The sequence below is a fragment of the Oryx dammah genome, unplaced genomic scaffold, assembly GCF_014754425.2.
Source record: "Oryx dammah isolate SB20612 unplaced genomic scaffold, SCBI_Odam_1.1 HiC_scaffold_17, whole genome shotgun sequence".
NCBI lineage: Eukaryota > Metazoa > Chordata > Mammalia > Artiodactyla > Bovidae > Oryx > Oryx dammah.
The window spans coordinates 38,318,316-38,334,164 of NW_024070201.1; the positions used below are offsets into that span (position 1 = coordinate 38,318,316).

Genomic DNA, 15,849 nt, shown 5'->3' on the forward strand with positions numbered 1-15,849 from the left:
GGAGAAATGAAGAATAATTCTGCATCAATACAGCTAACAAATCTGGTAAATACTAATAACAACTACATACTAAATACATGTTAAACACAGTATCCTGAGCACATGACCTAGAACAAGTTATCTAATTCTTTGAGCTTCATTTCCTTCCTATGTAAAAATCTGTTCAACAAATATTTATTAAGCACCTACCAGATACCAGGCACCAGAAAGTTTTCCAGAGGTGTACACGTGCATTTAAGACAGAAAAAGATACTAAGCAAATTTTCCCTTTAATCACTGAGGATTTATAGCCTGAATACATGCTTGGCTCAACCCTAAAAATAACACATCTAAGTACTTTCTTCCTTATCTATCAGGGAGAACACCCTTCCTACAAAGCCTAAACAGCCAGTTTGTTAACATCAAATAACAAAAATTTTTACCAAACTTAATACTCTCTCCTTAAGAGTATAAAGACTAAGAGAGCTATAAAATGAAACTGCTTATTAGTTTCAGGTATTTAGCTTAAAACTATCTGCAGGTGATTTTATCTTTAGGGTTTTCTTCATGGAAGAAAGAACAGATTTCCACAATTCCTCAACTTTATCACAATGCAACCACAAACTTTACAAGCACCAAGCATTTTTACACTCTGTCTCCAGGTATTCTTGATCCCCCACCCACCAATACACTTTACCCTATTAACTTACTGGCAAAGCAAGTACAAATGAGAATTTGTTTAAGCCAAGTCTAGACTGATCACATTTTCCACAGAGTCCTGTCAGTATGGCCAAAAACTACCAAAAAGCAGAAGCCAGGAGAGAAATGCTGCCAATCCTTCCAGAACATGCAGTTTAGATTCTTACTGTGTGATTTTACTGAAATGAAAAGATATCTAATGCTCCTATGATCCGTTGAAAAGTATCTGAAGCACTGCAAGAATGAGAAAAGCAGCAGTATTATTTCCATGTGCCAGGGCAGAGAAGCAGTGAAACATGACTCATATTTATTTTCACTGTTCTTGAGCTGTCTTAGGAAACCCACCGAGCAGTGGCAACTGGGTATCTTCTTCAAAAAGTACCTTATCCTATGGTTCAAAAGTTAAAGAGGCAGAAATCTTTTGGAAGACCAGCAAAATGATGGGTACCAAATATCACAATTACTTTCAAGGCTTTCTTGCTAAAGTGGGTTTTGCTAATGGGTTTTATATTATGCATGTAAACTTACATTAAGAGGACATATTACAAAGCTACTGAAACTAAGATACATTCACTTGCTAGAAGCTCAAGTCCAGGCTCTGCCACTTTGAAGCCATGAGATCCTAAGATAAAACTACTACTCTGAACCTGTTCCCTTATTCATAAAAGGAGAACATGCAGGTCTCTGGGCAAAAAGAGCCTGAAAGGGAAACAAACAGAGAAACCACAGATAATTCTAAGACAACACCCACCCAACCAACATAAACTGCACCTTTGTAAAATAACTGTATTCTGTTAATAAAAGTCCTAATATTAATGAAAAGCCAACCATGTTGTCTCATTACTTTTAGAAATCTAGTTAAGATAAAATAATTAGAGATAAGTTTTCTCTCATTTTCAACTTGTAAAAAAAGAGTTATTTAAATAGACAAAGCAATCAAAGTGAGAGATTGGGATACTACAAAACCAAGAAAACCATAAAAATCTGCCCCCAAAAAGTAGCTCTTTAGTGCCAAGAAATGGGAGTTCCTTTGCCTATACTGGGCTTCCCTGGTGGCTTAGAGGGTAAACCATCCACCTGCAATGTGGGAGACCCAGGTTCAATCCCTGAGTTGGAAAGATCCCCTGGAGAAGAAAATGGCAACCCACTCCAGTACTCTTGCCTGGAAAATCCCTTGGACAGAGGAGCCTTGGAGGCTGCAGTCCATGGGGTTGCAAAGAGTCGGACACGACTGAGTGACTTCACTTTCTTGCCTATATTAAAGCTAAGAACAACTCAAATTAAAATTTTAACACATTTCAAGTAGATGTTTTAGACACTTGCTAAGCAGAAAGACACATGTGAACAGTACTTGGATTAAGCACAAAAAACTGTATCTCTCATGCTTTCAGATACAATTTCCTACAAGTCTTCTTAATAATTTTTCTTGCTTAATGGAGGTAGATTCTTTAACAGTCAAAACTCAAAGGCTGTAGACTTTACCAGTATTTCCCTGAAGGCCATTTCCAGAGGCACCCAACAAAGAGAACGAGAAAGGAAAAGGTCTACTGTCAAACTCAGAATTTGACTCACAAGGCCACCAAGGTAGACTTAATTATTACCATTATCAGTCATGTCAATCTATGCCAAAACCAATACAGAATTGTAAAGTAAAAATTAAAAATAAATAAATAAATTAAAATAAATAAATAAATAAAAAGACAACAGTCTTGGGTTAAGAAGTAAACACTTATCAAAGGTTAGTGGATTTATTTCCACGTCTACTCTACCCGATCCACTGAAAGACTTTTCCTAAACATAATTACTTATTGGAATAAATTTTAAAAAACCACCTCAGGGTAGTAGAGGTAATAAGATAAGGCAGACAAGAAGCTCTGAGAGCATAAGGTCTTGCTTAAGATTGATAACAAAATTCAAACATCGTTCTACAAACACCGGTAACAATATATACAAATATCTATACCTATATATAAATATATATAAATACTACATACTACACTTAACTACCTTTGGAAAACAGTGAGTTTTGTGTAAGGGGGCATGGGCTTGGAAATTTGTACTCCCAAATTGTCACTAATGGCACATGGATTACTTTGAGCTGAAGGAAGTGAGATCTAACAGATGCAGAAAGAATTCTTCTCAGACCTTCTCTCATTTGATTAAAAGCAGAAACTTCCAAGAAATGAGGGCTGCCATAATGAGGACTCTCTGGGTGAGCTCTATGGTGATAAAGAAGATGGAAAGTTAGCACCAAGATGCAAACACTTTACTAAAATAACCTATACCTTCTATTAGTTTTCCCACATATTTACCTTCAAAATATATTGCCCCTAAAGTCCAGACTCCTTTGTGTCTAGTCACGTCTCCATAATTTATAACCCTTTTAAATACGGTATATAAAGCTCTCAAGTCTCAAGGTGAAAACCACCTCTTTTTGGGTCTTCACTTTTCTGTGATGCCCTTATGCAAGTTTAAAAAATGTATGTATGCCGTTTCTATTAATCTGTCTTTTGTCATTTTGATTTGCAAGCCTCAGTCATAGAGCATAAAGGGATAGAAGAAAAGTTTTTCCTCCCCCACATAAGCTATTAAAAAACTAAGTCTCTAGTGAGGCCATTTTCAGTATTCTACTAAATCTGGTCCTGTTACAAACTGTTTCCTGATAAGTAAGTTAGGCTCACTTTGTGGAAAAATCCTTTCAGACACCCCAGTGCCATAATGCAGTAGGGACCTAAGTCTGGCAGGGTTGGGCTGAAATCCAGGTGCACTCATTTATCTTGGGGGTGATCTTACTTATCTGTTTGTTTCTGCAGTTTCCTCATCTCTAGAAACATATAGACAGCATATATACCTCCCACCCTTCACTTCATGGCGTTTGTGTAAGATTAAGGCTGGGCACATAATTACACTTCTGTATTCATCTTTCCTCTACTTCTTTGTCAATGATTTCTCAGTATAGTCCCTCAACAATCAGTCTGATCTATAATATTTCAGTCTAAAAATCATTAATTTATCTTTTTTTCCTGCAAATAATCATTTACTCATGGGCATAATTTTTAGACTAGGAAAAAAAATTTTATTACCAAAGTAAAAGTGCAAGTGAAGTTGCTCAGTCATGTCCGACTCTGCAACCTGGTGGTCTGTAGCCTACCAGGCTTCTCCATCCATGGGATTCTCCAAGCAAGAATACTGGAGTGGGTTGCCACTTCCTTCTCCAGGGGTTCTTCTCAGCCCAGGGATCGAACCCAGGTCTCCTGCATTGCAGGCAGACGCTTTACCCTCTGAGCCATTAGGGAAGCCCAATTCATAGCTAATTTATCTCTGGATTATATACTATTATAGTCACATGCACATAAACTCATTTTTTAATTCTGAGAAGGAAATTAATGATTTTAGAAGGTTTAAACTAATAAATCTCTGAGGACTAAAAAAGAGAAGAGGTGGTTCAGCTTATACTGACGTGAAACACAGATTCATGATTAATCTTAAAGGCCAAGATATAATATACTGTATGATATACCACCTTTTATGGAAAAAGAATGAAAAAATGAATGCACATGTTTATAAATAAATATATTTTTCTAGCAAAAAAAGCCAAAAATTTGATAATAACAATTGCCTCTGGGAGGGAGAACTGGATAACTCAGGAAGAGAAATTATGGTCATTTGTTTTTCACTATATATCCAGTGCATGTGTTATGTATTTTTAAAAACCACTATTTTTGTAAAATAGAAAAATCAGAAGGCACCAAAAAAATTTGAAAGAGTATATTTTCCCATCAATTAGCCAGTCTCCATTATCTTTTGTCCTCTAACAATTTACAAACTCCCTTTCATCTAAGAGGAAAAAAAAGTTTGAAAAATCTTTTTAAAGTGAAAATAGAAGAGAATCATTGTGTAAAGACACACAGTATTTACCTTTCTTCTGGTAATCTTTATGACCTGAGCTTTTCCTTTTTTCATTTTTTTTTTGGCTGTGCACATTTTCATTTATTTTGGTCTTTGCTGCTATGTGAGTCTTTCTCCAGCTGCAGCAAGCAGGGGCTACTCTCTAGTTGCGGTGTGTGGGCTTCTCACTGCAGTGGCTTCTCTTGTTGCAGAGCACAGGCTCTAGGGCTCCTGGACTCTAGAGCACAGGCTCAACAGTTGTGGTGCACGGGGCTTAGCTGCTCTGCATGTGGGATCTTCCCAGACCAGGGATCGAACCTATGTCTCCTGCATTGGTGGGCAGACTCTTTACCACTGAACAAACGGGGAAGCCCTCCATTTCTTTATTAGATGGAAAACCTACTAAATTAAAAACAAGAAGGTGCTTTAACTGCGAAACTACTGTTTAACAAGATTTTAACAGGCTGGATTTCCTAAATGGAATGTAAGAAATTCTTCCCCCATCAGGATAACATTGATCTTTGGATCAGATACCCCTCTCTCCCATCTCCTGAGAGGACCTCTACATTCACCATGCTCACCAAGGAATCAAGTACAAAAGCACCAAATATTGCAGTGAAGGTCTGCAGTGAGATTGGCTCTACCTGTATGTTTTCTTTCTGTACCAGTATTTACTGAACACAAACAGTAAAAGCTGACAAGACAGTTGTAGTTCTAAGTTTTAGCTGCTATAAATTTGTTTAGAAAAACTAAGCACTGAATATGAAAGTCTCTAGACAACTTCCAAACATTCATTCTAGCTTCCTATAAATTTCCATCTACAGTTATACCTTAAAGTAGAATCTGTTTAGCTGTCTTCCTCTTAAAAACTGACTCCTCTGTGCCTCTAACATGTAACTAACCCAAAGTAAATAACCTACCAATGGAGACAGTGGGGAAAACAAAGAATAATCTACTTCATCTATCTTTTCATGGGGAGTCACTGATGACTCCCAGTTAGGGACAATTCTATGCTTAACACAGTCACATCCAATGCTGTTTTGTCACATCATCCTACACCTCTAAGCTGGAGGACAACTTGGCAGGAGTACTGAAGGAAACTCAAGCAGCAGTAGGACAGAATGCTGAGCTAAATGGCCTTTTAATATCCCTTAGATTCTATGACTGAAAAACAAAACCACAACAACAAAAAAAACTTCAAATATTCTTAAAAGGGGGGAATTAATTCCAAAATATTTTGAACCAAGAGTTGGCAAAGGTTTTCTGTAAAGGGTCAAGTAATAAATATTTTCAGTGTGTGGGCCATACAATCTTAGCAGCAACTACTCAATTCTGCCATTTGGGGCACAAAATCAGCCATGACCAATAAGCAAATAGACATGGTTGTGTTCCAATAAAACTTTATTCACAAAAACAGGAAGACAGTTCGTAGGTCATAGTCTGCCAACCCCTGTTATTTCTAAATAAAGATTCTGAATATTTCACATTCAGAAAAATGAACTAAGAAAGGTATCAATGGGAAGCCAGCACAGTCTAAATATTCATTGCCTATGATTCCACTATTACTAGAGCTAATGTGCATATCACTAAAATGGACAGTAAATATTCGACTGTTATAACTTTAAAAAAAAAAATCAACAAATGAATGCCAGGCTTCATTTATACAGATATGCCACAAACAAAGACATGACCGATAGCCTTTTTTAAGATAGACTAAAAATATCTTTATTTTTAAAAGGGAAGTCCATTACATTGTTCAGGGCTGAAGCCTGGGCAAGACTGTTTTGGAGAAAAGGCTACAAATGATGAAGAACACGGAGTATACAATCCAGTCATAGACCCCAAAACCCTAGACCACTACCATGTTCAAAAAATCTTGATACAATAATCAAAAAATAACACAGAAGGTAAAGAGGTCAAGAGCTAACCCCAACACTGTGGAAGATACAGAGTTTGTTTATATTCTGTGTAGAGCACAGGCTCAATAGTTGTGGCACGAGGGCTTTAAGTAATAGGTCTAAAAGTACCTATTCTTTTCTACATAAAAGTATTACATGGCTAAAGGAATGGGATTGGAAGCAGAAGAGAGACTAAAGTGAAGAAAGTGAAGTCGCTCAGTCGTGTCCGACACTTTGTGACCCCATGGACTGTATGTAGCCCACCAGGTTCCTCCCTCCATGGTATTCTCCAGGCAAGAGTACTGGAGTGGGTTGCCATTTCCGACGCAGGGATCAAACCTGGGTCTCCTGCATTCCAGGCAGACGCTTTAACCTCTGAGCTACCAGGGAAGGTCAAGCACATAGTAAATATTACCTAAGTATGAAAATTCCCCCAAAAGCTACACTGAGTTACAATGATGACCATGAGGATATCCCATATACATAACTTCTGCTTCTTCCTTATTGTTTTTCCATTTGTTTTCCACTAAAAGGGAAATTGAGATTAGGTATCTGTAACTGCTAGGAATTAATATCTTTCTAATCCAGAAGTTCATGAACAGGATTGCGTGGAGGTGGGTATCCAAGGACACTTAGTTTCATGAAAAATACTTTTCTGAGTGTGTTTATATATGTGTGTGTACAAGTGTGCAATCCCATGCTTATATCCCTACATTATTCTAGAGGAAAAAATCCACTGCTTTTATCAGATTCTCAAAAGGGTCCATAAGTCTCACAGTAAAAAAATACTATCAAATTTTAGGTATACTATGTGTGTATGCTAGAGGGAAGAGGACCTAAAATGCAGAGAACAAAGCTTCTTCAAGGTCACTGATTAAAAACCCCATTCACATCTAATCTGGAGTGAAAAGTGAAAGTGTTAGTCATTCAGTCATGGCCAACTCTTTGTGACCCCATGGTCTGTCCATGGAATTCTCCAGGCAAGGATACTGGAGTGGGTTGCCATCCCTTCGCCAGGGGATCTTCCTGACCGAGGGATCAAACCTGGGTCTCATCCGAGCTACCAGGGAGGCTGGAGTAAAAATGTGTGAACGGTTTAAAACATAATTATACCAATCTCTCTCGAAGCCTGTTGTGGATTGAATTGTGTTCCTCCTAAAAAGACATGTTGAAATCCTAATCCCTAGGATTTTGGAATGTGACTTATTTGGAAACAGGGTCATTGACGTAGAATTAGTTAAGGTAAATGATATAACACTGGAGCAAAATGGGTCTCTAATTCAACATCACTGGTGTCCTTAAGAGGAGATGCATTTGAAGACAGAGATACACGGAACTCCACCTGATAACAAAAACAAAACTGGAGTTACACATTGGAGCTACAAGCAAAGGAATACCAAAACTGCTAAGAAAAAATTAGTAAGAGGCAAGGAAGGACTCCCTTACAGGTTTCAGACAGACCATGGATTTTGAACTTCTAACCTCCAGAACTGTTAGACAATAAATTTTTATCATTTTAAGCCACCCAATTTGTAGTACTTTGTTACAGCAACCCCAGGAAACTAATAGAAGGTCAAATATCATAGTAACTAAAATTAAAGTACAGAACAAAAGGCTTTCTAAAGATGATCATGTGTCCTTATGACCTAATAAACACATCATGGGCACTTTCCAACAAACATGACAGTTTCAATTACCAAAACACACTCTACTAAATAGTTAATTAAGAGATGGAATGGTTTTTCTAAATGGGCACAGGCCAAGAACAGAAGAAAAAAATTTTATGTATCAGAGGTAGAAGACCAAAATAAAGTTAAAGATCAGAACCCAGAACAAATCAATGGGATATATCACTGACTGTTCATCTAAATACTGTATACAGATAAATAGTGTATACTGATAAATTTCAGTATACAGTAGCAGATTCAGGGAAAGCAGTGTTCTGATTATCTACTGCTATGTAACAAAATCACACTAAAACTTAATGTCTTAAAATGACACAATACACAATAATCATTTTTATTTTCTCTCACTGTATCTCAAAGTTAGGAATTTGGAAGAGCTCTAATAAGCAATTTTAGCTGAACAGTTTCAGCTCCTGCTGTTAAGAGTCATGTAGTCTGTCCACATGAGGCAGTCTGGGATAGCATGGCAATCTCAGGCTATAAGCTTAAAGGCTGCTGAAGACTTCAAAACCAGTATTTTGTTGAGTTGGATAGGGAGCTCACCTTTTCTGACCACACCTTATTGCTCACAAGTGACTCACATGATCACCCAAATTCAAGGGAAGGGGGCATAAAATGCCACCTCAGGATGAGAGAATAATCAATGTCACACTAAAAGAACATACGAGAAGGAAGATATTGTTACAACTACCTTCAGAAAATGGAATATGCCACAGAGAATATGGTAAAGTGACTGATATTACTCTTGAAATGGTCAACCATTTGAAACTGTCCCATAGGTTAACAAACTGATGACTAAAAGAAATTCTTGAGCTTGTCTTCAGTTCAGTTCAGTTCAGTTGTTCAGTGTGTCCAACTCTTTGCAACCCCATGAATCGCAGCACGCCAGGCCTCCCTGTCCATCACCATCTCCCGGAGTTCACTCAGACTCACATCCATTGAGTCCGTGATGCTATCCAGCCATCTCATCCTCTGTCGTCCCCTTCTCCTCCTGCCCCCAATCTCTCCCAGCATCAGAGTCTTTTCCAATGAGTCAACTCTTCGCATGAGGTGGCCAAAGTACTAGAGCTTCAGCTTTACCATCATTCCTTCCAAAGAAATCCCAGGGTTGATCTCCTTCAGAATGGACTGGTTGGATCTCCTTGCAGTCCAAGGGACTCTCAAGAGTCTTCTCTAACACCACAGTTCAAAGGCATCAATTCTTCGGTGCTCAGCCTTCTTCACAGTCCAACTCTCACATCCATACATGACCACAGGAAAAACCATAGCCTTGACTAGACGGACCTTAGTAGGCAAAGTAATGTCTCTGCTTTTGAATATGCTATCTACGTTGGTCATAACTTTCCTTCCAAGGAGTAAGCGTCTTTTAATTTCATGGCTGCAATCACCATCTGCAGTGAGTTTGGAGCCCAAAAAAATAAAGTCTGACACTGTTTCTACTGTTTCCCCATCTATTTCCCATGAAGGGATGGGACCAGATGCCATGATCTTCGTTTTCTGAATGTTGAGCTTTAAGCCAACTTTTTCACTCTCCTCTTTCACTTTGATCAAGAGGCTTTTTAGCTCCTCTTCACTTTCTACCATAAGGGTGGTGTCATCTGCATATCTGAGGTTATTGATATTTCTCCCAGCAATCTTGATTCCAGCTTGTGTTTCTTCCAGTCCAGCGTTTCTCATGATGTACTCTGCATAGAAGTTAAACAAGCAGGGTGACAATATACAGCCTTGATGTACTCCTTTTCCTATTTGGAACCAGTCTGTTGTTCCATGTCCAGTTCTAACTGTTGCTTTCTGACCTGCATACAGATTTCTCAAGAGGCAGGTCAGGTGGTCTGGTATTCCCAGCTCTTGAAGAATTTTCCACAGTTTATTGTGATCCACACAGTCAAAGGCTTTGGCATAGTCAAGAAAGCAGAAATAGATGTTTTTCTGGAACTCTCTTGCTTTTTCCACGATCCAGCGGATGTTGGCAATTTGACCTCTGGTTCCTCTGCCTTTTCTAAAACCAACTTGAACATCAGGGAGTTCACGGTTCACGTATTGCTGAAGCCTGGCTTGGAGAATTTTGAGCATTACTTTACTAGCATGTGAGATGAGTGCAATTGTGTGGTAGTTTGAGCATTCTTTGGCATTGCCTTTCTTTGGGATTGGAATGAAAACTGACCTTTTCCAGTCCTGTGGCCACTGCTGAGTTTTCCAAATCTGATGGCATACTGAGTGCAGCACTTTCACAGCATCATCTTTCAGGATTTGAAACAGCTCAACTGGAATTCCATCACCTCCACTAGCTTTGTTCGTAGTGATGCTTTCTAAGGCCCACTTGACTTCACATTCCAAGATGTCTGGCTCTAGATTAGTGATCATATCATCATGATTATCCGGGTCATGAAGATCTTTTTTGTACAGTTCTTCCATGTATTCTTGCCACCTCTTCTTAATATCTTCTGCTCCTGTTAGGTCCATACCATTTCTGTCCTTTATTGAGCCCATCTTTGCATGAAATGTTCCCTTGGTATCTAATTTTCTTGAAGACTTTGTCTTACAGAAAGCAACTAAGGGAACATCTTATTAAAAACCCTTCTGCTTGGAATCTGCTTCCATCGATCAAACTCATCTTAATTATTTCTTCTGACTCTTTAAACACCCGCTACAGATACACCTCTGTTGAATGGGTCCCTACAGTATCAGAGGCTTATGCTGCTTTTCAGAAACTTGGAGTCAGCTCTTATCCAATTTAAGCTGGCTAAGATTTTTGGCTGGGACCACTGACACTAAAAGGGCTTCCCTGGTGGTACAGCAGTTAAAGCGTCTGCCTGCAATGTGGGAGACCTGGGTTCGATCCCTGGGTTGGGAAGATCCCCTGGAGAAGGAAATGGCAACCCACTCCAGTATTCTTGCCTGGAGAATCCCATGGGTGGAGGAGCTTGGTGGGTTACAGTCCACGGGTCGCAAAGAGTCAGACACAACTGAGCGACTTCACTGACACTAACACTAGGCCTATGCAAGTGTCCAACAAATGATGTCAGAGGGCTCAAAAATCCACCCTTAGATCATGCTAAGTGCCTCCAGTTTTGAACATGCATCTCAAGAAGCAGCATGTAGCTTAGATACACCTGCAAAGAATACTGATTACCTCAGCTTTTCCCTACCAGCATTCACTTTTCCCCATGCCTAATACCACCCTGCTTCTTTATTCCATAAAGACTGCAAACCCCTTGCCTTCAGGGAAGCGAATCTGAGCTCTGTTCTCCTACACCTCCTCACTTGCCTGCCTCCTGAATAAACTCCTTCTCTACTGCAAACCTTTGGGTCTGTTGCAAGCATTCTGGCCCACTGCACATAAGGCAAATGAACCTGGTTAAACAATACATTTAATCCATATCTGACCTATTTCATAGGAAATACTTAAGCCGCCTAAAATGCCTTTTAAAAACATGGTCTCATATTTTAAAGTACAGATGATTCTTGGACAACACAAGTACAGATGATTCTTGAACAACATGGGTGCAATTATGCACAGATTTTTTTTCTATCAATGCATACTACAGTACTGTATAAAACAGTCGGTTGAACCCAAAGATCCAGAACCACAGAATGCTGTTTCTTAGTCACTCAATCGTGTCTGACTCTTGGCAATCTTGAAGACTGTAGCCCACCAGGTTCCTCTGTCCATAGGGATTCTCCAGGCAAGAATACTGGAGTGGATTGCCATGACCTCCTCCAGGGAATTTTCCAACCCAGGGATCGAACCCAGGTCTCCCACACTGCAGGCAGATTCTTTACCATCTGAGCCACCAGGAAAGCAAGCCCATAGATACAGAGGGCCAACTATAAAATTACGCATAGATTTTTTTTTTTACATCCATGAGGACTGGCACCCCCACTGCTGCTCCAGGGTCAACTGATTTTGCCTAACAAATAATCTCATTCACTTAATAAAATTTTCATTTTCCCATATTCACTTAACTGTGAATTTCTAACCAGTAGATTTCTACTTGGAGTTGACATACTTGCAGCCAAAAACAACCCAATTCATTCTAGTTAGACTATTAAGAGGACTCATATTGTAAGTGAGCATATATTTTCTTTTAAAATTTTTGATAGACTCTCATCTAGAGGTATATTGAGAACCTAACATCTTTTTACTATATTTTAATAACTCTAGAATCTTTATTTATATAAAGATTAAAGATTAACTTTAAAAAAATAACTCGAGAGTCTTAAGTCTTTTGCTTAAGACTCAACATAAATGAAAACCTCCTCTGTAAGTGAGCTGTAAACAACAAAAAAAGGGCTGAAATCCAAACTCAAAATGTACAAGTTGATAATAGTGGGTTCCTTTTTCCTTTCAAAAATTAAGGCTTACAAAGCATTTTTCCCACAAACAAAAGAATAGCTCTAGCATCTTGGTTTTCAATAAAAGATGCTAGTGTCTAACCCTGTTGTAAGCACCCATTGAAGTAAATATAATGGCCACTCTGTTTGCCTACACAGATACTGATGCCAATATTTAACTCTCTATATCCAATTTTCCCCAATGTCTAGGATACTTCTCAGTAAGGAATCTCAGTAGGTTCATCAGTCCTTAGGGCACTACACAACTATTTTGAATACTGACATTGCTGTGTTAAGCAGGGCACTTTAGCAAGTTAAAATGGCTCATTATCCTGGAAAATTACACATTAAGAAAAATCAGACTCATAATTCCTTTGAGTGACATAAAAATCAAACACAAAAAATCTTTAAACATAAGTTTTACGTCATCAGAGAGGAAATGTTAATTTTACAGCATTAAAATTACCAGCTGACAAGAAAACTTAAATTTTTCAGCAACACCCATTTTCTGTCCTTTCTGTCCCTTCCTTTCTGTACCAGTAGGGTAACGTCTCCACCATAAAGCCTATAGAAGAAGGACTGTGCTCTTGTTAACACGTTTGGTCAGAAGCAATTCCACTGCTTGCAAAAACATGCATTCAATTCTGGGAGAAACCAATTCTTAAAAAATAATCTCCAAAGTCACACATGATTTTTCTTTAGATTAGTAATTGTGCTACAGGCTCTCCTTACCTTAATAAAAATATTTTCATGTTAAGACATGTAATTTCTATCCTAATACTTTCAAACTCAGAAAAGTGAAATACCGTATACAAAGGTATCCTAATATTTCAATTGTATTACCAAAGATAAGATTTCTTAAACATCTACAAAACAACAGAGAAATCAAAATATCCTATTTTGCTTAAAAATTCATGAAAGTTGTCCACCTCAAAGTTGTCACAATATACCTAAAATTAACATAAAAATATTTCACTCTTTTCTTCTCTGGCTGCTTTAAGATCAGCAACCATCATGAACGAAACAGTAATTCTCCAGACCAGTGAGTTCATGACCAACCAAAAACAAATTGTCATCAACATCCTTCATCCTGGGAAGGCAAAAGTAGCTAAGATAGAAATTTAGGTAAAACTAGCCAAAATGTACAAGACCACGCCAGATGTCATCTTTGAATTTGGATTCAAATCCATTTTGGTAGTAGCAAGACAACTGGCTTTGGCAGGTTTTACAGAAAGAAAAATGAACCCAAACATTGACATGCAAGATATGGCCTATATAAGAAAAGACCTCAAGAAAACAGCAAAAGGAACGAAGAACAGGATGAAGGAAGTCAAGAGGACTGCAATGGCCAACCTTGGTGCTGGCAAAAAGTGAGCTGGAAACTGGACAACAGAAGGAGTAAAGATTCTGCAGTGACTGTGCTAATTTTTCATGAGGTGCTTAATAAACTAAGGATGTTTATGTGAAATAAATATATATATATACTTCAAATTATTCAGTAAAATTAACTTTAACAGGAAAATGTTCCAGGTATACCCTGATCGTTACATGTAGACTACACACAAGTTTATCCAAAGAACTGACTCAGGCAGATTACTAATCATGTACCCTATGTGGTCTAATTTAAAGCTATTGAAGCCTATTCATGAAGATTAGTAATTTTAAGAACAAGTTGACAGAATCAGATATTTCACTGGTTATAGAAGTAGTCAGACTTTGTTTAAAAGAGTTTTATTTAGTCTGATTATGATAGCAAATGTCTTTAACGATATAAAAGTGCTTTGAAGATCCTGCTATATGCTGTATTTCCTGTTTCTCTCGTGTCACTTTCTTATGAAGCCTTCTCAATCTGTTCTCAAGGCTGAACTTAAAAACAGGCTCTACTCAGCCAAGGCAGCATTTTCCAAATCGTGGTAAATGGGACTGGGAAATTATACATTTTAGCCCTAACCAGGAGAGTTACAAAATACATTAGCATATCAAAGACCTACAAAATGTCCTGAGGTAAAGAAACTCAGTAGACCTCTTTGAAAGCCTGCTGCTAAGTCACTTCAGTCCTGTCTGGCTCTGTGCAACCCCATAGACGGCAGCCCACCAGGCTCCCCCGTCCCTGGGATTCTCCCGGCAAGAACACTGGAGTGGGTTGCTATTTCCTTCTCCCTTAAATACAAGAATACAGTCTCTCAGAAAACCTCCTATTGAGACACAGAACTTCAGATCCAAGGAAAATATCTCAGATCTTCAAAGATTTTCAAAGGGAGGAAAGGAAGCCAGGTTGAAAGAAGGTGGGGGAGGCGGGAGAGCGGGGCAAAAGGGTGGCCTTACAAACGTCTCCTGCCACCTGCAGATACCCAGGCGTTATGGGACTTTACCCTGGGCCTCCAGAGAAGGGAGGACTGGAACTCGGCCCTACCGGAAATCAGAACCAGAATTCGAGTTCTCTGCCGAGAGGAGATGATCAGTCTCCAACTCTCAGCTCAGGCTGAGGCCCTTCGATTCCTGCGTCCAGGACCAGGGGACTAGAAAAACGGGTAAGAGTAGAAAGGGTTAAGGAGAGGAAAGAGAGAGGGAAGGGGAGAGAGGTCAATAAAGTCTCTTGTTCCTTACCAGTCGGGGCACTCTGGCCAGTTGTCCGTGTCAGGAGGAGACCAGGGACAAAAGGGTCCCAGTTGTGGCCTCTGGGTCTGGTCCATTGGCAGGCAAGCTGACCCCTGAGTACCCCGAGTGGTCAGGATGTCAATCTCAGCGAAGAAGAGTCTCCACCAGAGTCGCCATTTGTTGCAGGAAAGGGAACCCCTTCCAGGGCCCGAAACTGGGCTCTTGTCTAACACTCAGAAATGAATTGCCCAAGGAGACACATGTGCTGACAAAGCAAAAGATTTTATTGGGGAAGAGTACTCGGGTGGAGAACAGCAGGGTAAGGGAAAGCCTGGCCTTTCACAAATTTCCAAACACGGCTAAGTAAGCAAAGTGCCTGAGAAGCTCATTGATTACCACATCAGCCTTCTGAGGTAATGACTGTACAAACATGAGCCAAACCTCCCACGAACTACAAATGATTTAGAAAGCATGACCTTCCATTGATCCTCAAGACTACTTCTGAATAAACTATAAAGATAGTTATTAAGAGTTGCAAAAATGAGTATGCTATTAGAATGTACCAAAGACTTCAGTTTGTACACAATTACTAACTCGGGATGCTGCAACTCACAATGCAGCAAAGCTTCTACCAAATACACACACTCAAAACATGGAATTCTGTAATTTTCAAGAGGAACAATCAATCATCGTTAGTGAAATTGTGTTGTCTTTAGCTGGTTACGGTTTTTAATTATAATTATTCTTATTCCTAATTAAAAATTACC

At 39.0% G+C, this 15,849-nt stretch overlaps 1 protein-coding gene and 1 pseudogene across 1 annotated transcript in view; one reads left to right on the plus strand and one right to left on the minus strand.

The window, feature by feature from the left end:
* Positions 1-15,849, minus strand: part of FAR1 (fatty acyl-CoA reductase 1) — a 79,147-nt gene that overhangs the window by 51,929 nt on the left and 11,369 nt on the right. The gene's annotated exons all lie outside the window — the stretch shown is intronic.
* On the plus strand, positions 13,499-13,858 carry LOC120876434 (annotated as a pseudogene).